We start from the raw sequence: 18,703 nt of genomic DNA on the forward strand, positions 1-18,703 counted from the left end.
CCCGAGAGAGACCCAGGAAAAGGCGGAAGGGAGCGCGCCGCCACCGCTGCCCGCCGCCTCGGGCCAGCCGCCCGCCGGGGCCGGGGCCGCCGGGCGGGCCGGGGGCCGCTGCCGGGCGAGGCGAGCCGGCGCGGGTAGCGGTGGTGGTGGCGGCTGGGGAGGGGGGGGGGAGGGGAGGCGCGGCGGCGCTCGGCTCCCTGCGGCTCCTCCTGCAGCCGCCTCCGCCGCAGCTCGGCCGCGAAGCGCCGCTCGGGGCTCGGCGTGCGCCCCCGAAGCGGAGCGGCTGCCCCGGGGACCCCCCTCCCCTCCCGGCCCCTCCCGGCCCCTCCATGCTGGCGCCGCCTGGGCAAGGCTCCTCCGCCTCCCGCGGCCGCCGTCCCGCGGCGCTGCCCGCCAGGCCTGCGGCCCGGCCCGGCCCGGCCCCAGCGCGGGGGTGCGGGCCGGCGGGCTCCGCGCTCCAGCCGGCGTGTTTAACTCGCGTCTGCGCGCCGAGGGACGGGGAGGTGGATTTTTAGGGTGCGGAAACTCCGCGCTGAGGCGGACGCGGGCCTTGGGCCGGGGCTTGCGTGGCCTCGAGTCACCCCGGCGCGGGGCGCGGCTACCAGTGGGAATTGCTGCGAATAACAACAACAACAACAACAACAAACAACGACGATGAGGCGGCGGGGCTCGGTGCTGGGGGGCGGCGGCGGGCGCAGCCGGAGCCCCGGGTTTCCACGCGGAAGGCGGCCCCTCCACGCGTGACGGGACGGCGCTCCCCGCGGCCGCTGGCACTTACGTAAGGGGCTGCCGCCGCGCCCGGCCCGCGCTGCTCCCCCCGGGAACAGCGGTGCTGGGGACGCGGGGGGATCGCCTCTTGTGGACGGTGGAAAATGTTAAATAATGTGCCGTCAAAACCAAAGTCCTGGCTAGCAGCGTGTTCTCATCCTTGTCCTGAAAGTTAAGCAGAACTTAATTTTTCTTTTTTTTAAGAAAAAAGTTGATGTTGATCCATGAAAGATGCACCCTAAGGTTTTTGAGGCATTGGAAATTACATGCCATGAGTAACCTCATGGAGATGAGGAGGTACATTCGATTTGGTTGGAGTTCTTGCATAATTGTGGGGTCAGAGCTCGAGGAGGCTACTTGACATGCTTTTCTTACCATTTAGGAAGGAAATTGGCTGTTGCACTTATCAAATGATGCAAATGTGACTTATCTGGCCATGAACAGCATATGTGCGCTGTTTATGTTGCGCGTGAGCCTTTGGGTTCAGCTTTGACTCTGCTTTAATTTTACGCAGTAGTCTTTTCTATCTTAACACACAGGCTTAAAAAGTAATTTGGGCGATGCTTGTAGTTTATTTCAGTATAACATATGGTAAACGTACCCTGCACTGTGCAAATTTTAACCATGATACTGAGAACGGAAGAGGAACAAAAATACTTCAGAAATTAATTCCTTGTATTTAATTCCATGAAGGTTGTAGTTAAACTTTTGTAGAATCAGCCCAGACCTGTATTGCAGGAGAGGGTACTAAAATATTTACCTTAAAAAGAATTGCTGAGCTTGATCATACATGTGATATTAATGTAAAATGGTCTTAAGTAAATATTCTTGTCAGGACAGAAGAGGCCAAAGGAACAAGAGCAGAAAAAGATGATGGTAGATTCATAATCAACAGCAAGGTAGATCTAATACAGAAAAGTAAAAAATGGTCAAACTATTCGTTGGTTTTATTTATGCATTGATAAGATCCTTGGTTGGAACACGTCTCTAATAGCTTGTATAATACAATGCTTTCATAGAAGCTAGGCCGTTAAAGTGGTTAAGGGACTGGAGCACGTGATGTACGAGGAGAGGCTGAGAGAGCTGGGACTGGAGAAGAGAAAGCTCAGGGGGATTTATCCATGCGTGTACATACCAGATGGGGGAAGTAAAGATGGCAGGGCCAGACTCTTCTCAGTGGTGCTGAATGAAAGGACAAGAGGTGATAGCACAAACACGGGAAATTCAATTTAAGCGTAAGGAAAAAAAAAAAAGACTATGAATTTGTTCAAACAGTGGAACAGGTTTCCCAGAGAGATTGTGAAGTCTCCGTCTCTGGAGATACTCAAAACCCAACTGGACACAGCCCCGAGCAACCTGCTGTAGCTGACCCTGCTCTGAGCAGGAGGGTTGGACTAGACGATCTGCAGGGGTACCCTCCAACTTGAATGATTCTACGATTTTTAAGCCAGTTTTTCCAACAAATGTACGTAGAAAATTATAATGAACAGCAGGATATCCTATAAGGTCTTTGGTTCCAAGGACGTTTTAATCAGTCTGTCATTCACATAGGAAATGGAAGTCCAGAACACAGGGCACATTACCCTCCAAGATTCAGCATATCCAAATGTTACGTCATCGCAGGGGGAGACCTCAGAAAAGCTGTGATGCCATTGAAAGGCAAATGGCTAGATGTTTTGTGAAGGCCTGAATCTTAACTTCTTGAGTGGTTGGCCATTCATCCTGTCCGCCTATAACCATTTCACCTTTATCCCCTTGTTCTTTGCTATTCGGGAGCCAGATACCAGCAGCTTTTGAGTCATTAGAGAGACATTTTGTCCTGATGCAGCCATCACCTAAATGTTGTCCTCAGCCACTGTGGTTTCCAGTAGGCCACAAACACCCTGGTATGATCAGGAACAGGGTAACTCCCATCGGTGGAGCTGCCAGAAAGGAAGCCATGTTTACAACTGATATTCACAGCCCTTTCTGCTCTCACAGCTAACGGAGGAGTCCAAGGGCAGAACGCACTTGAAAACTGCAGATACAATAGGTATGCTCGCACCGCTTTGTAACAACATAGGTTAACTTATTTGCAGAAATGTTTTTGTAACTTGCACTTTTTGGAATGGAGTAGAAAATGGTAAAAACACATTGTAAGCAATAGGATTTCTGACCTTAGTGATTAGGTTGGGTCAGGTTTGATACACCAGAGACAGAATATAGCTTGTATATAAAAGTTTATAGCTCAGTTGTTCACAGTCCTGTGAACAGAGCACTTACCTTCCGACTCTAATTTTACCTGTGATCCAGTGTTTCTTTATATTTTTCCCTAGAGCTTGTTTCAGTGTCACTAGGCAGTAGGTACCATGCTGTATCTGACTTTGCCCTCACAAAAGCAAATTAAGCTGGTGGCTTTTGCTGAATGTCCTCTTAAAATTATACTCGTACTTAGCAGTCATGGAGTTAGTTCTGAAGTTATGTGCTGGTGATTTCTTACTTGGACATTTAATTATCACGTCGGTTATGATGATGTTATGGTCAGGTTCCATTTAGATTTTCTTAAAAAGAGTGTGTCCTTCAAGTCATGAAAAATTGGTATGGCTGTAAGTCAGTATGGCTGATAATGTTTGCATCCATCTCACTGATAATTTACATGTGAATAAATTGTAAAAATTAGTAAAGAGCCATTTTCAGTCACAGTTCCTTCCTGTTGTTCTTGTGTCTTATTTAGATCCCTTTCCAGGTATTGGCAACGTGCTTAGCAAACAGCAGTGTGCCAAGTAACACCACCAGATTTCTCAAGCTCTCGCTGCTCTATTGCTAACAGCCCTAGGTTATAAGATGCTAAGTTGAGGGTCGTCAGCTTTGTGGTGACTGGTTTGAAGGCCTTTACGTAAAAATGTGTTTGCTTCTTGATCTACAACCAAATTGAGTTATTTTATCATCCAGTTACATTACTATCATGTTTCCTTAACAGTAGCAATTTTTCTACCTTGACGAACCCATCAGCTGGTGACGAGTGGTCATTCTGAGTTGAATCAAGGTTACCTCACTGTACAGTAAACATACTGAGCCTGCTGAAGTGATCTGTTCACGTTTTTCCTATGCAGCCACAGAGATGGAGGGAAATTAGAGGCTGGGTAGGAAAGGAAGTGGGGGGTTCTAATTTCTTCCAGAATAGTCTCCTGTTACTATATTTTCATGGAAATTCAACAAATAATTTTTCTGTCTTCCAGCTTCTATTTGAAACTTCTCTATAAAAAGAAAATACTGTCATCTTCTCCAAGGATCTAGTGTCTTCCATAACTTTTTCTGTTTTAGTTATTAATAATACTACGCATGCACCAATACTTACCTGCAATCATTTGATTAAAAAGGAATAACTGAGGAGGATTAACAAGACGGCTCGTAACAGTGGTAAAAAGGTTTACTTCATAACTGTAGTAGCTGCTAACTTACTGAAAGGAAGTGTTGGAAAAAACATCTTTTCATTTTAGCTGGCTGTGGTCCACCTTTGAAACTAACTACACAGGAAACAGGAGTTTGGTGTAGTTAAATACAAAAACTTGCACATGTGATTCTGAGGCAGTGCTTGTAATACTACTATCCACTATAAACCATTTGTGATATCCAGGAAAAATTAATTAGTAACATCCCAGCTATTAATCCAAGCAACCATTGATATGTATCAAAGACTACATGCATTTTAAAAAAACGTGGATTTCAAAAGAACCCAAACACCTGAGCAGTTAGTATTCTTGTTTTCATACTGCTTGTATCACCACTAAAACTGCCCCTGACAAGGACTGTAGAGGACAGGGAGCTTTGTAGTATGTTAGCAGCAAGAGGTTTTAGCAAGTGTGTATTTCCATCAGTAGCTGGAACAGAGGTGGTGCAATAAGTGCTTCTGCTTTCCATGTGACAAAACCAGCAAAATGTGTTTGTAGTTCATGAAGATTAAATAAAGCAGTTTTCAGTCTACAAACAACTGCAGGGTTTAAATTGTGAACTTTTGCTGGGATTGGTTTGCCACGAAGGTCAGTTCCTTTATTAGAATTAATTTACTCAGGAAGGAAGGAGCGTGGCATAGAGCACGTCAACCAAAGTGGTGGTTTGTGGTATAAGCTACAACTGTACTAGGAGCATTTTTCATGCATTATTTGGGACAGTTACACTGAAAAGGAACCCTTGTAAAAATGTGTCCCAAAGTGAAGGAAGTATGAGGGATAAGCAATCATTCTACTGATACTATTTAATCTGCAGGCCCAGATAACCCTGGAGTCTTAAAAGTGAAGGTAACAAAGGAAACGCTGTCAGACCAAAAGTCTGTTAGACCTCATAAGCTGTTTCTTGACAGTAATCAGTAGAAAATGCCTAGTGAGAAGTACAAGTATAGGGAAAATGTAGAGTGGTACATGCCTCAGAATACATTCCTGCCTGCCTTTGTCAGCAGAGGAGGTGGCTGGTCCATTTACAGTAATAAATGTAAGTCTCAAAAGGCTTGAGGCATTTCAGAAAGAGTGGTATCAGGGCCAGTTCCCATTTGTCTGAGCAGGATGAGTCAGGTACTAATAAGCCAGCCCATCACGTTGAAGTCAGTCCTCAGCAAAATAACGGAAAACACGGGATTTCTCTGATAAAGAATAAAAGGGCAGGAATATAGCTAGTAACAGTAAGTGTGGCTTAAGAAAAAAGATCTTGGCAAAAACATCAAGCTTCATTACTTGAGTAGATGAGAAGCTTCAGCACAAAATTAATTGGGCAGATGGAGTAGACTTCAGGAGTGCACTTCATACTACACACCAGTGAGTCTCACGGAGTTTCAATATAATACGTTAAATGGCTTAAAAGCTGATGGACTGTCGGATCCGAAGAAATAAGTAACATTACAACAATAACCAAGCAGCTGGATTGTTCACGGAAGTGGAGCCGTATTTACGGTATCTGGCCCAACACTTCCATCCGTGGTCTAGAAGTCATCACAGTATTGCCACTGATTCTATTTGTGGCTGTGACAGAGATGCTGGAGTGAGTAAGTATGGATCATGAGGAAAAGGCCATAATGCAGAACAACCACACAGACTGGATTACTCTGTAAATGGAACCACTTAAATAAATTATGTCTTAATGTGTCCAAATGCAAAATTATGTATCTAGGATTAATGAATGCAAATCAGGTACCTAGAAGATATTACTGAATCCTGGAAAGCAGAGACTTTAGAAAAGATTAAAGAGGCGCAATCACAAGACACCTCAAAAAGAGTCTGGTATACACATGGGACAAAAAGGGCTAGTGCTGTTTGGGAGTGCTAACAGTGGGGTAGATAGTAGAAATAAGGTGAGTTTATATCTGCTGGGTCCCCTTTTTTAAATAGACTGAAAACTGGAGAGGCCACAGAGAATCATAAAAGGATTCAGAGGCTTAAAAAGTCTCTAGCTGTTTAGTAACAATAGGAACAAAAAGATAGAGATAGATGAATTATATAGTGCTTTCCTGGTAATGGGAAGTCATTTTAGTCTAGAAAGACATAACTGAAATTGATAGCCGGAAGTTTAAACAAGATGGGTTCAATTTAAAAACTTTGACTTAACTGTCTAAATGGTAAAAGGTGATCAGCCACGAGCAAAACACAAGGGACAGGATGGGTTCTCCTCCCCTTGATGCCTTCAGCTCAAGATTGGATGGCTTTCTGGCATTTTTGTCTGAGTCAAAGTCCTTTGGTTCACAAAGGTTTGAGTGAAATTTAATGGCTTATACCGCAGACAAACTCATATTAGGCCACCTGTGGCAATTCTCCCCTGCCCTTTCAGAAGTGGAAGGAATTACAGGTATCTAGAAGAATATAATTTCTTGAAGTCATATTTTTTAGTATTCTGATGTTTTCTATTTAAGAATAATTTCAAATCATTCCTTTTGCTCTGTCAAGACATGCCCAGGTCTAGTTGCTCTGCAGTAAACAGTAAAGTCTTGCCCCTTTTTGTAGTCTCCATAGGGCTGTTCAGACTTTCTAAAGAATTGTCCAGGCATTAATTTGCGTTTGTAAGTTAAACTAATGTAATTATCTGATACAAACCTGTGGGGACACAACTCTGTAGAGTCCTCTAGTTGTCCATGCTCTGGTGCTTGCACTCGGCCAGCAGTGCCTGTTTCTCCCCTCTTTCCGGTCTTGGATATTACAGGATCGATATTTCTAAATATTGCCAAGCCTTTCTGACTGCTTTAGGAAAGGGTCTTTCTGTGGCTACCACAAGAGAATATTGCCGCCAGGTTGCCATCACCAGCCCGTCATTATCTCCTGGCAACCACTTGGTCCTTCACCAAAAATGTCCCAGGCTAGATGTCTCAAGGGTTTCCATGCAGGACCTGGAAACATCCAGTGAAGAATGGGCTGCGACCCACGGAAAGAAATGCATCAGAGATTATTTGATCCCAGTCACCGTGCCCAAAATGCACCTGAAGAGGAGGTTCTTTAATTCCTTTCACTTGGGGCAAAAATCCTGCCAAGAAAACGGTTGCTGGAACCTCCCAAAGCAGCGCTGGCTATTGCTGTCTGCTGTGACAGAGGCGTGTGGCCATGCACAAAATCCCAATTGATGAAGCAAAGTCCCTTGAAACTGCCTACAGAAAAGCGAAGACAGCTCAAGTCATCTGGAATTGACAGGATGTTTTATCCACAGTATGAAGCATTGAATCATATTATGGCCAAGGAACCAACATCGTCAAATCCAGCAAAATCACAGCATAGGACAGATGCAGTCAGACAAAAAGGACACAAGATACTCCAAGGTGTGAAGCGATGTTATGAGGAGTCAGGGCTTGGCATTCCTGCGGGACAGAGGAATGAGGGGTGTATATGATTAATCCTTCTTGCAGGTAGGGGATCACAAGCCCATAAATCTGCCCAGGTCTCACTATGCATATGTGATCCATAGGCACCAAAGGGCAAGTGCTTTATCACCTTGCATTCCTCTCCCAAGGCATGGTTCAAACAGTTTGACTTTGTTTGGCACTAAATTGGTCACAGGCTGCTCACAAGTAGAGGCTTCCCTGTTCTCCAGGTGGCTCTGTTAGTTATCATCTGCCTCATTAAAGACAGGATAAAATCAGCACAGAACTCCAGGAGTCACCTCCCATATCCTCTAGCTTCAGCAACTAGCAGTCCTCCTGGGTTTGCTGCATGCCCTGCTTCCACCAGGCAGTATCCTCACCATGGAGCTGGAGCACCAGCTGAATGCTGCAGCTTGGTGTGCTGCCCATCACGCTCCCCTGGGAGGCTGTGAAATGGCTTTGACCCATCCGTCCGCACTTTGCAATCACCATTGGTCTTCAGGGTGCTCCCTGGAGAGACCTGAAGAGACAACTGGCTTTGCATTGGTGGGAAGCTTCACATAGCTTCTGGGAAACAAGGCTTGGAGGGCACAGCCTGGGCTGGAAAGGTGCCCAAGCGGTCACAGTGCCTGGGTTTCAGGTAGCATCTGGCCTGATGCTTGGCAGAACAAATGGCTAGGCCACTGAGACGGACACGTTACAGCCCATACCAACACGTGCAGCACGAAGCCACCGACTCGCTTCAACCCATGGAGCTTGGGAACAAAAGTGCCAAAGTCACTCAGGGATACTGAGCCACCCCATGGTATAGCTCGATAATCACCTCCAAGACCAGAAGTGCCCTCCTGTTTTATTCAGCAGAGTGGTTGAATTTGACTACGTCTATCAGTCTCCAAATCTAGGACAAATTCAGACAACCAAAGCTGTGATGCTGACTGAACTGCCTGTGTGTACAGGCAGCCAAAATGCTTGGGAGCCGAAGGCTTGAGTGCAAAGGAAGATGAATGAAGCTGTAAGAAATACTTTCTTTTGATGAGAAAACTGGTTGCAATGAATGAAGTAATGAAACAAAGATTTACCTGAACAATTTTGTATTAGTACACAAAATTCTTTTGAAGAAATTGCCGTTAAAATGCTTATCAAATAACCAAAAGTTTCAAAGAAGGTTTTCATGGCATTATAAAACATAATTTTCCCAAGTCCCAATGCAGACATCACTGGGATCTGTAGAATAATGAAAAATAAGGTATCAGAGGAAAATCTGTGAAAGAAGCATGGCAACGTGTTCATTTGGAGGAAGTTCATCATGATAACGCTGGGATATTGAGTAGCAAAGGAGTGGGAAATACACAGGCTGAACAATGAAATGTGATCTGAGAATATCCTATTTGTCAGTGTTGCTAGCGATCTGAAAAATGAACTCGGATTTGGACAAAGCTTCTAATGGCTCCTACTTATAAAAAAGAGTAATTAAAAATGTATTCAAAATTACCAGGCTACCAACTGACATGTTTTTTATTAAAATATTATTGTGCATCTTAGAGAACTGTATCCAATGTAAAGAACATCCTGGTGGAAGCACCGGCTGTGTTTGGACCCAGAAGAGGAACGCAAAAGGCTCATGTTCAGTCTGCCTGTGCTGTGCTATACAAGAATCACAGAATCATAGAATAGTTTGGGTTGGAAAGGGACCTCTAAAGGTCATCTAGTCCAACCCCCTTGCCATGGGCAGGGACATCTTCAACTAGATCAGGTTGCTCAGAGCAGCAGGTCCAACCTGACCTGGAATGTTTCCAGGGATGGGGCATCCACCACCTCTCTGGGCAACCTGTGCCAGTGTCTCACCACTCTCAGTGTAAAAAATTTCTTCCTTCTATCTAGTCTAAATCTACCCCCCTTTAGTTTAAAGCCATTCCCCCTTGTCATGTGGCAACAGGCCCTGCTAAAGAGTTTGCTGCCATCTTTTTTGTAAGCCCCCTTTAAGTACTGATAAGCTGCAATAAGGTCTCCCCAAAGCCTTCTCTTCTCTAGGCTGAACAACCCCAACTCTCAACCTTTCTTCAGAGGAGAGGTGTTCCATCCCCCTGGTCATTTTCGTGGCCCTCTTCTGGACCCGCTCCAACAGGTCCGTGTCTTTCTTATGCTGAGGGCTCCAGAGCTGGACTCAGTACTCCAGGTGGGGTCTCACCAGAGGAGAGGAGAGGGGCAGAATCACCTCCCTCGACCTGCTGGCCACGCTGCTTTGGATGCAGCCCAGGATACGATTGGCCTTCTGGGCTGCGAGCGCCCATTGCTGGCTCATGTCCAGCTTTTCATCCACCAGTACCCCCAAGTCCTTCTCGGCAGGGCTGCTCTCAATCCCTTCATCCCCCAGCCTGTATTGGTACTGGGGGTTGCCCCGACCCAGGTGCAGGACCTTGCACTTGCATAGCTGTGGAGAAAGATCAGAAGAGGGTCCAGATATTTACAGTCTTTCCTATGGTGGTGTTATACAAAGCAATAGGTTTGAACTGACCTAATAGGCTTAAATTGGTCAAAATGTTATAAGGCCAATATGAAATCACAACAGTTGTGTATCTATCTCAGATAACCTCTCTATTTAAAAATATTAGCAATGTGCAGCATAGTGTCACTTATTTTGAAGCTGTCTGACATTTTGTATTATACAGGTTTTTAGTTGCTCATAAAACTTTGCCAGTTTTCACAAGTCTGAAATTTTCCATAAGGGGTGTTGGCCTTAAACTGAATTTTTTGGGAAGATTCCAGACACAGTTTTTTCAGCTGCCTGAGATCAAAATGCAGATTTTTTCCCTTGTTTAAAAAAAAAAAAAAAGAAAAAAAAGAAAGATTTCTTAATTGAAATTTTTTAAATTTAATTTTAATTGAATTTAAAACCTGTAGGCAGTAAATTTTAATTTTAAATTGAATTTAATTTAAATTGAATTTAATTGATTTTTTGAATTTAATTTTAATTTGTAGTTAAATTTAATTTAACTTCTGAAAAGTTACAGAAAGAAAAAAAATTTGAAAAAAGATCTTAAACAGCAGGGTGGTCCTTGTATTGAGAAGGGGTCTCTAGCATCCTCTGGAGAACTGACAAGTTATTTGGCTGCATTAAAATCTTTAAAATATCTCAGTTCACAAATATTCAGTAGACCTCTTACTACTTAGTTGTTAAAGGTAGGGTTTCACAGGCAATTTTATTTCTAGCACTTCCTTATTAAGTGCTGTGCAAGCTTAAAGGAATTTTTAATTGAGTTGGGAAGTTAATTATTTATTCTACAATGTCAAACAACATCCTCTTGGTTTAAACTCTCATTGTTTTAAGGGGGAAAGATAAAAAAAAAATCAAGATTTACCCTATAATTCTGTAAGCTCACATTTAATTTGCCTTATTTGTCCATGAATCAAAGATACTGCCTCCAGAGTTGTTGGTAAGTACATGTAATAAAGGTAAAAGGACTAGTAAATATTCAACCTGATATGTTGCTGGAAGTCAGCACTGATAGATCTTGAAAAAGAAAGGCTAGAGACGATTCAAACAGTTAAAAGGTATTTCTATTTTCTTGGCTAAAAAAGTTGTAGATGGCCCTGAGGGCTATCTGCTTCAGTGACTACATAAGCATTGTATTTTGAAATAGGACTGTGCCAGCCCCTCCCTGTTTCTCTAATAAATAGTTTAACAAGACAGCAGGGCATTACAAAACAAACCATTACATTGAGGGACAAACCCTCTTTTCAGTAAAACTTTAATAGGAACAAAATTTGCTGCTAGAGTAGCAGTAAAGACAACACTGATTTTTAGGGTTGCATTTGTAGGTTGAAAGCTGTGTTACTTGCTCTCTTTCCAGCAAAACTCTTCCGGTAGCTACATTAACTGTGCTCTGGGTGAGCCACAAGGCTACTTCGAAACCCTCAGGTCAAAGATCCTACGTAAAACTGAAAATTGAGTTCCTCCAGCACGGATATGTGCAATCTCTTTTCTAATCTCTACATAAAAATACATGTTATTGCTCGAAACTGTTATATAGGATTGGACCAAATTAAGAATGGAGCAAAAGTAAGAAGCAAAGCACAAATTGAATCTAAACTCCTACAAGTAAAGGGTTCTCTGAAGAAGCCCCTCGTCTCTCCCTGTCCTCACCTGACCTGAGATGTGGACTCTGCGGTCTACTTAAATTGATAGGAGTTTGTGATCTGCTTAATACACGCAGCAGCTTTTCAACAGTCTGTAAGCTGCCAGGTTGCGCTGGTAAGTACCGAGAGTCCACTTTCTTGTGACATTACGTGTCAAAACAGACACCTTCCCATAAAGCTCAAAATCCTTTCAAAGACAAACGTGAAGTTTTAACTGCAAAAATAAATTCCCAGCATGAACACACAAACTGGTAGAATAACAACAGCGTGAAGCAGCAAGTAATGAAAAGGAAGAATTAGGCCTTCAGGAAAATGGAAGTCATTTAAGATGACAGTTTCCAAAACACTTAAAGCACAAGCTTACCTTTAAGTGCATAATGGTCCCACTGGTATTAACAGGACAATTTGCGTGCCTAAAGCGTACACGGTTTGCGGGGTGTACTGCCGCTCGCTGGCTCAGCGCGTTAACGCACATATTCTCAGACAACTAGGCAAGAGGCCAAAACCATATGGAGAATACGTGAATGCTTGCGATTGCTGTGGAAGGACTAATAACGCTCTCATACCGTTTTTTGGTGAAAAGTATGGCTCCATGTTAGACGTATAAAGGATTAAGTTGTATACAGTTACTGCCAAAGGAATAAATGGGAGGCAATTTAAAGAAAGAAAAATACTTGTTGCTAAACTTCATGGTATCAACAGCATTTTGGATGCAGCCAGGAAAAAGTAGAAAAGAAAAAGTATTCTATTTCTGTATGCCCAATGCTAGTCACCAAGGTAGAAAATGCTTCTTGAACGAAAACTTGCAAAAGCTGAGACTGTTAATTCTGTACGTGTAGTAGTTAGGACTATGTTGCAAATGAAATGTTTTGAGATTCATAATAGATTACATAGTCGAATAGATGATTAAGGAAAAACAGGAAGAAAAATGAATCAGAGAACCTTAAGGCACATTCGCAGGAGAAAATGCTTTTCGGGTCTTCGTCTTAAACTAAATACACTGAAATAACTACACATAGGATTGTGTCATGTTTGGTAGGGGAAGACGTTTTTTCTAAATAACATAATGAACCCTGTCTAGTGTGTTAGATTCCTTTACAAATGTTCACAAAGAGGCAAAAAAGGAGAGCTGGTGCCCCAATTCATTTGAATCCGTAGGATTGTGGAACATGAGACTTAATTTGTGAATCTTAATTTTTTTTTTTTGCAAATGTACTGAAATATTAGAAAAAAGTATACTAGCCTTTAGAAAGCAACTGCTTGAACTGAAAAGTTGGTGTTTTATAAACGCATACCCTGCAATTTCTTAATGAAGCCTTCCTCAACACAAGTAAATATCATCTATATTAACGTTATTTCAGCTAAAATATTTTGACAGTTTTCATCCATGCTTGAGTATGGTGTTCTAGTTCCTTGTATTTTATAAAAGACATTGAAGAATATGTATTTATTTAAATATTTGAGGTAATTCCTCGACAAGATGCCTGTTCCTTGGCACCAAAATTCTCTTGCCTAATCCATCTTCCTTGCACACTGCCCATGTTAGGAGACTTTGTTTGTTTGGGTTTTAATCCTTTCAAGGTAAGAAAGGAGAACTTAATTACATACTTGTATCACTTACATAGAGTTTTTGACTGTCACAGCTGAAATATTATTCACAGCATACCAAAAACTCTGTAAAAATGTTTATTCTACCTGGGTTTAGTTCTGGAAAGATGCAAAACAAGCACTTTTCTATGCTAGTAAGATGGACTGGATATGTATGAGAAATTAGATGCGCACATATGGATGTAGCTTTACAGAAACAAGAGCGGCGACACGAAGCCAGAGCACATTTGTAATTTTAGCATCACGGTAGGTGAACATCAGCTATTAAGCCAGCTGTGCCAAAATAATTATGGCAATGGAAGAACTGATGAACGACAAGTAGTGTACATAGAGTCTGGGGATTGCAGTAAAAAGTCAACTGAATATATCATGCATGCACAAGCGCCATCGTATGGTCAGGAGGTGACAGGGTCTGGAAACCAGCAGTTTGTGCAATGTGTTATTATTAAGGGAGGGCAGCTGTTTGAAACTTTGCAAATGTTTAGCCCTGGCCTTGCAGCACAAAGTGACCCAGAAGAGCAGTGGCGTGCATAGCCGGGCATTACACTGGCGAAGCCCTGATGGGAAACCAGCATGCGAACAGGATGGGGGCAGAAGTTTAAATCTTTCATGTAGGCAATACCGAGGCCATCACCACGATGACTCAGCATGGAAAACCAGTAGAAACTCCTTTTCCAGCAGTGAGCTAGAAGGAACTTTTAAAAGTGCTACAAAACTAATGCAACAAAAACATAATTTTAAAATGCTTTTGGATTTTAAAAAAAACAGTTTGTTTTTTCTAAAACAAAATCAGCAAAGGTGTTAATTGAAAATTCATACTTCACCTGTTCAGAACAAAATCTGAGGTTTGGCTGGAAATGGCATTTCCTAAATACATACTGAAGTCTCAGAGTTACTGACACGGCACCTTAACTTTGTACCATTGCACAAGATATCTACTTATTTGTATTAAAGAAGCATGATGTATTACATCATGCTGCCTTCTTAAATATGGAAGTAATGCAGCCTGGCACAGCAATCTCTTCAGTGAGCATTGTATCCTTTAACCATGCTTTAGCGCAACTTGAGGCAATACAAAATACTGTATGATAGGTCAAACCTCCTTCCCTGTTACACTGTTCGAAACCACTCAGTGCCTCAACAGGAAAACAGGGTGAGACAGAAGCTAATGCAACGACTGTTAAACTAACAGGCCCGCCAATCACCCTCGTCTTTTCCCCCACCGCATTTTGTTTTGGCTTGTTTAAGAGAGTTCCCCGTAAGAGACCAGGAGAACACTCTTCTTTGAAAAATGAACTACAAAACCATCCTCTCACCGGAATAGCTACCTGCTCCACTGTTAGGTATATTTAACTCTTACAACAACAAACTTTATACATCAGTGTATAACCACAGGGCTCTGGTGATTACATAGAGCTTAAACTTTCACTTTTAGGAACTAGTCCTGCATGTTAGAGCCAAGGTGGTTGAAGAAGCAATGTCTTTTTGCCTTTATAGGTATGATTACAAATCAACTTTTCCTAAAACCTCTTCTTCTTAAGGTATACAATACAACAAAACATCATCCTACATTTTTGTTGAATCTAAGCCTACCCATCATTTTAAGACTTGATCTCTTTTCTCAGTGTTTTGTAGCTGTTTCTTCAAAGAATGAACCTCAATAAGCATTTTATGCAGAAATACAAGCTCTTAGCTTTATCTCTTTTCTGCATCACAGAATTACTCTATTTAGTTTCTGTACAGCCATTCACTGATCTTTTTCTAGTGAGGTAGCGTTACTTATATGCAATAGTATAAGTAAACATAAGTATATATGTACTAATGCCTTAGAGAAAATTTCAATACGAAATTAAGCTAATAACTCTTTCTCCCCACATTTTCGTGAAACCAGGGCTGTGAAAGCCAACCTAAGCTGTTAACAGCACCACCACCGCAACTCTGGGAAATGCTCTCTTCATGTAAGCCTCCTCGTTATACAACCAACCAAAATGCAGGTGCTCCACAGACACTCTCAGGTATGCCTCCTTTCTTTAAGCAGCTCACCAGAGTAATTCCTAAAAATAATTAAGCAGTGGAAACCACCAGAATTTGGGGGAAGGAAAAAGAGAGATGTTTTAGGTTTATTTTGTCCATCATTCACTTGCATTTTTACTACTTAGAATTACAATATTACAGTTATAATATCCCGGCTCGAACTGCATTATCAGCGTGACTTAACAGATCTATAGAACTGATATACACACACAGGCTGGGATGTAGTATTAGTTTAATGGAGATAGAGTGCAAAGTCATACATATAGAGTCTTACGTTACATTAGGTATCCAAGGAAACATAAAGGTTATGGGCTACCTGGGGAAAGCAAAATAGAATTTCCCATATTCCCTGTCACCTGAAACCTTATGACAGAAACTTCATTTTAAATCCAAGCTGCCAGCAGAAAAGACTGTCTTTCATCTGCTTCTTTCCTTTCATTTCTAAAAAAAAAAAAAAAAAATAAAGTTTTCAAACCCGTTCCCTCATCTGATTCACTGCACATCTGTACAAGCACTGGAGCTGATACAACAGGTATGTGGAACAAGCATCCGGGAGCAGGATAGGTCCAAGCTTCAACGGCAATCCAGACTTCAGCTCCTTTAAAGCAGCTATATGACCACAGTTGTCATTAATCTGACATTTCCCAATTTTAGCAGGTTCATGTTTCTACAGAAGTTACTTAGGTGACCGACCTTCATTTCAAAGATTACAATAAATGCATTTTTTCCTACATTTTTCTTTATGGCAAATTTAAGATAGTGATTGATTCCCTTGCCTGTTACACAGCAAGATCTGAGTGGAAGAGAACTTGGAACATGGCACTGGGAAAACACTTCTACGTCTTTTGTCACTAACTAGATGCTAGTCTATAAGACAGTGAGACTTTCCGTACAAATAGGGACGGGCAGTAAAGGAATCCCTTTTACCTTTCATTTTCATGGACAGAACTAGGGGGAGAAAGGGAAGGGAGAAAAGAAAGAGGAATAAACTGAACAAGCTCTCCTGTGGGTGTTTGTTCCACTTTGGAGTAAGTTGAGTTTCCACCTGGAGTTAATTAGAATCACAGTTCTGAACACCAGTCCTCCAAATCCCTGTAGCATCCCGGCAGTTGTTCCACGTCCCATGCCATGAACTGCGGTACCCTGAATGATGAGGACTTCAGCATTCTAGGCGGATGTGGAAGAGAGGTGCGAGTCCTTGCTGCGAAGGAGAGACGTAACCCGTGCTGTCTGGAATACAGTGTTTCTGTGCTCTTAAAAAATGTTTTGCTCCATTAATAAGGTTTTCACACTCATCTGGATGGGAAGCAGAAACATTTAAAAAAAAAAACCCAAAACCCGGAGGACTACCTTCAGTGGAAAAACAGCTTTTGGACAATCTCTAGTCACAAAGGCTCAGATACACAGCACAGTGCTGGAGAGCTACTCTAGGTCAGGGGCTGCATGCAGACCTTGGAAAGCAACCACTCTTTCCTCCCATAGTTTCTATTCAGTTTTAAATTTGACTTCAGTTCCGTCAGAAACTATAGGAAACTAGCATCCACTTTTATTAAGAATAACCTCATTTCCATGCATAAAATAAGTGAAACAGCAGTCATCGCTTTGGCATTTACAAAAAGCTAAAGCGAACTACTTGAAATTTTGTCCACCTTTGCTTCCTTAAAATCGAATTTCTTATACTCAAACCAGGTAACCAACCTGAATTTTAACTGCGAGTGGTTTGCAGGGCAGTACAGTATTTGTGACACAGATAAACACAATGGAGAACTCTGTTTCTTAAGTAGCTTGTTTAATTTGAGCTAACCAGCAAAAAGTGTTACCAAACCTTGGTATAACAGACAGCCAGTGTCTCTTATTAGTTTTAATACAGAACCAATCACAGGTTGATAAAAACAAAACATGTAGTAGTTCAGTTAGCTTACACTGGTCTGGTAGGTTTCTTAGATACCAGAAGTCTTTTGCAAAATATTTATCAAGGTGATGTACTTCCCTCCCCGTAGTGAAGAGGTACCACGATTCTAGCACCCTCCTAAAACCAATTACCAAGTTCTGACAGATTATTGGAAGAGATTCAGTTACCTAAGTGTAGGTACTGGTGCCACCTCAGATGCCCTACTGTATCCAGCCACCGCTCCAGAATGTGGCGAGTGCAATAGCTGCCAATTCCGCACTTGTGCCCTGGCTAGCCAACCCATCTGAAATGCAACTGCACACCTATGTTCAGGTAGCTAAATCTGACCTGTGAAGGGTTAAAAAAAAAAGAAAAAGAAAAATCATCACTTCATCTTTGAATCAAATCCTTGGTAAAGTGAGAGAGCTCGCAAGCCACCTGTTACTATTTTCATCCTGGCCGAGAGAATCCAAGTAATTTTCAACTTCCTTAGTTTTACATGGTATCTCTTTCTCTCCTGTCATTCATCTAGATCTCAGCATCACAATTCAGTGAACGCAGAGTGGGTGGATACAGACACATCAGCACATAATATATTTACACTTGTACTGTTCATACTTGGCTCTCCGATGCTGCAGTGATGTGTTTACGTGTTCATCGAAGTCTCAAAATGTTCCCATTATTCTTTACTCACGCCAGCAGTCAAAGCTTTCCAGTTAGAGGAAATGTAACATTTTGGTGGCAAAAAGAGAACTTTGCACTTTACACCTTCCCCCCACCGCCGCCACAATGTGACAGGATATATAGCACACTGTTTATGTCATATGTAAATCATAGCTGACACCTCAGATTACCTATACACGCTCCTAACCTCCCTTCTTCTCTTGGGAAGGATCAGGAACAGACTTTGGGCCAGACACACTGTTCTGCAACAACCATCCCACTCTTAGGCAACTCTTTTCTGCATGACACAGCATACGTGCATGAACAATGAACCGAAGTCTACCATCAGAAGGAAGCAGAGAACAGTTCAGAATATAAGAAACCGCCTTGGGAGAGGGCTGCAGCTGCTAAAAAAAGAACCTAGCCCAGCCTGGAAGAGCCACTGAGAAAGCAGGCTGATGCAATGGGCCAGAAGCAAAATTCACTACCCTGGCACTTCATTGCCTCCATTCTCTTTCTAGTTCCCACCAGTTCCTGTGCACGCCATCAAACAAAATATTACTTAATATTTCAGAGGGAACAAGACACTTTCATAAAGCATTCTTTAATGTTACTGATAACATATACCTACCTAGTAAAGGTAGCTGCGATCAACTACAGCAGTATCAAATCACGTTTTAGACCTAAACTAAGTAATGACCTACAGCTATTTAGCTGGAAGGATGTAAAGCTGGCTAGTAATCCTAGCACTAGGACAATACTAGTACTTTGTATTTATTACCTACCCAAGT

The sequence above is a fragment of the Aptenodytes patagonicus genome, chromosome 1, assembly GCF_965638725.1.
Source record: "Aptenodytes patagonicus chromosome 1, bAptPat1.pri.cur, whole genome shotgun sequence".
Classification (NCBI taxonomy): domain Eukaryota; kingdom Metazoa; phylum Chordata; class Aves; order Sphenisciformes; family Spheniscidae; genus Aptenodytes; species Aptenodytes patagonicus.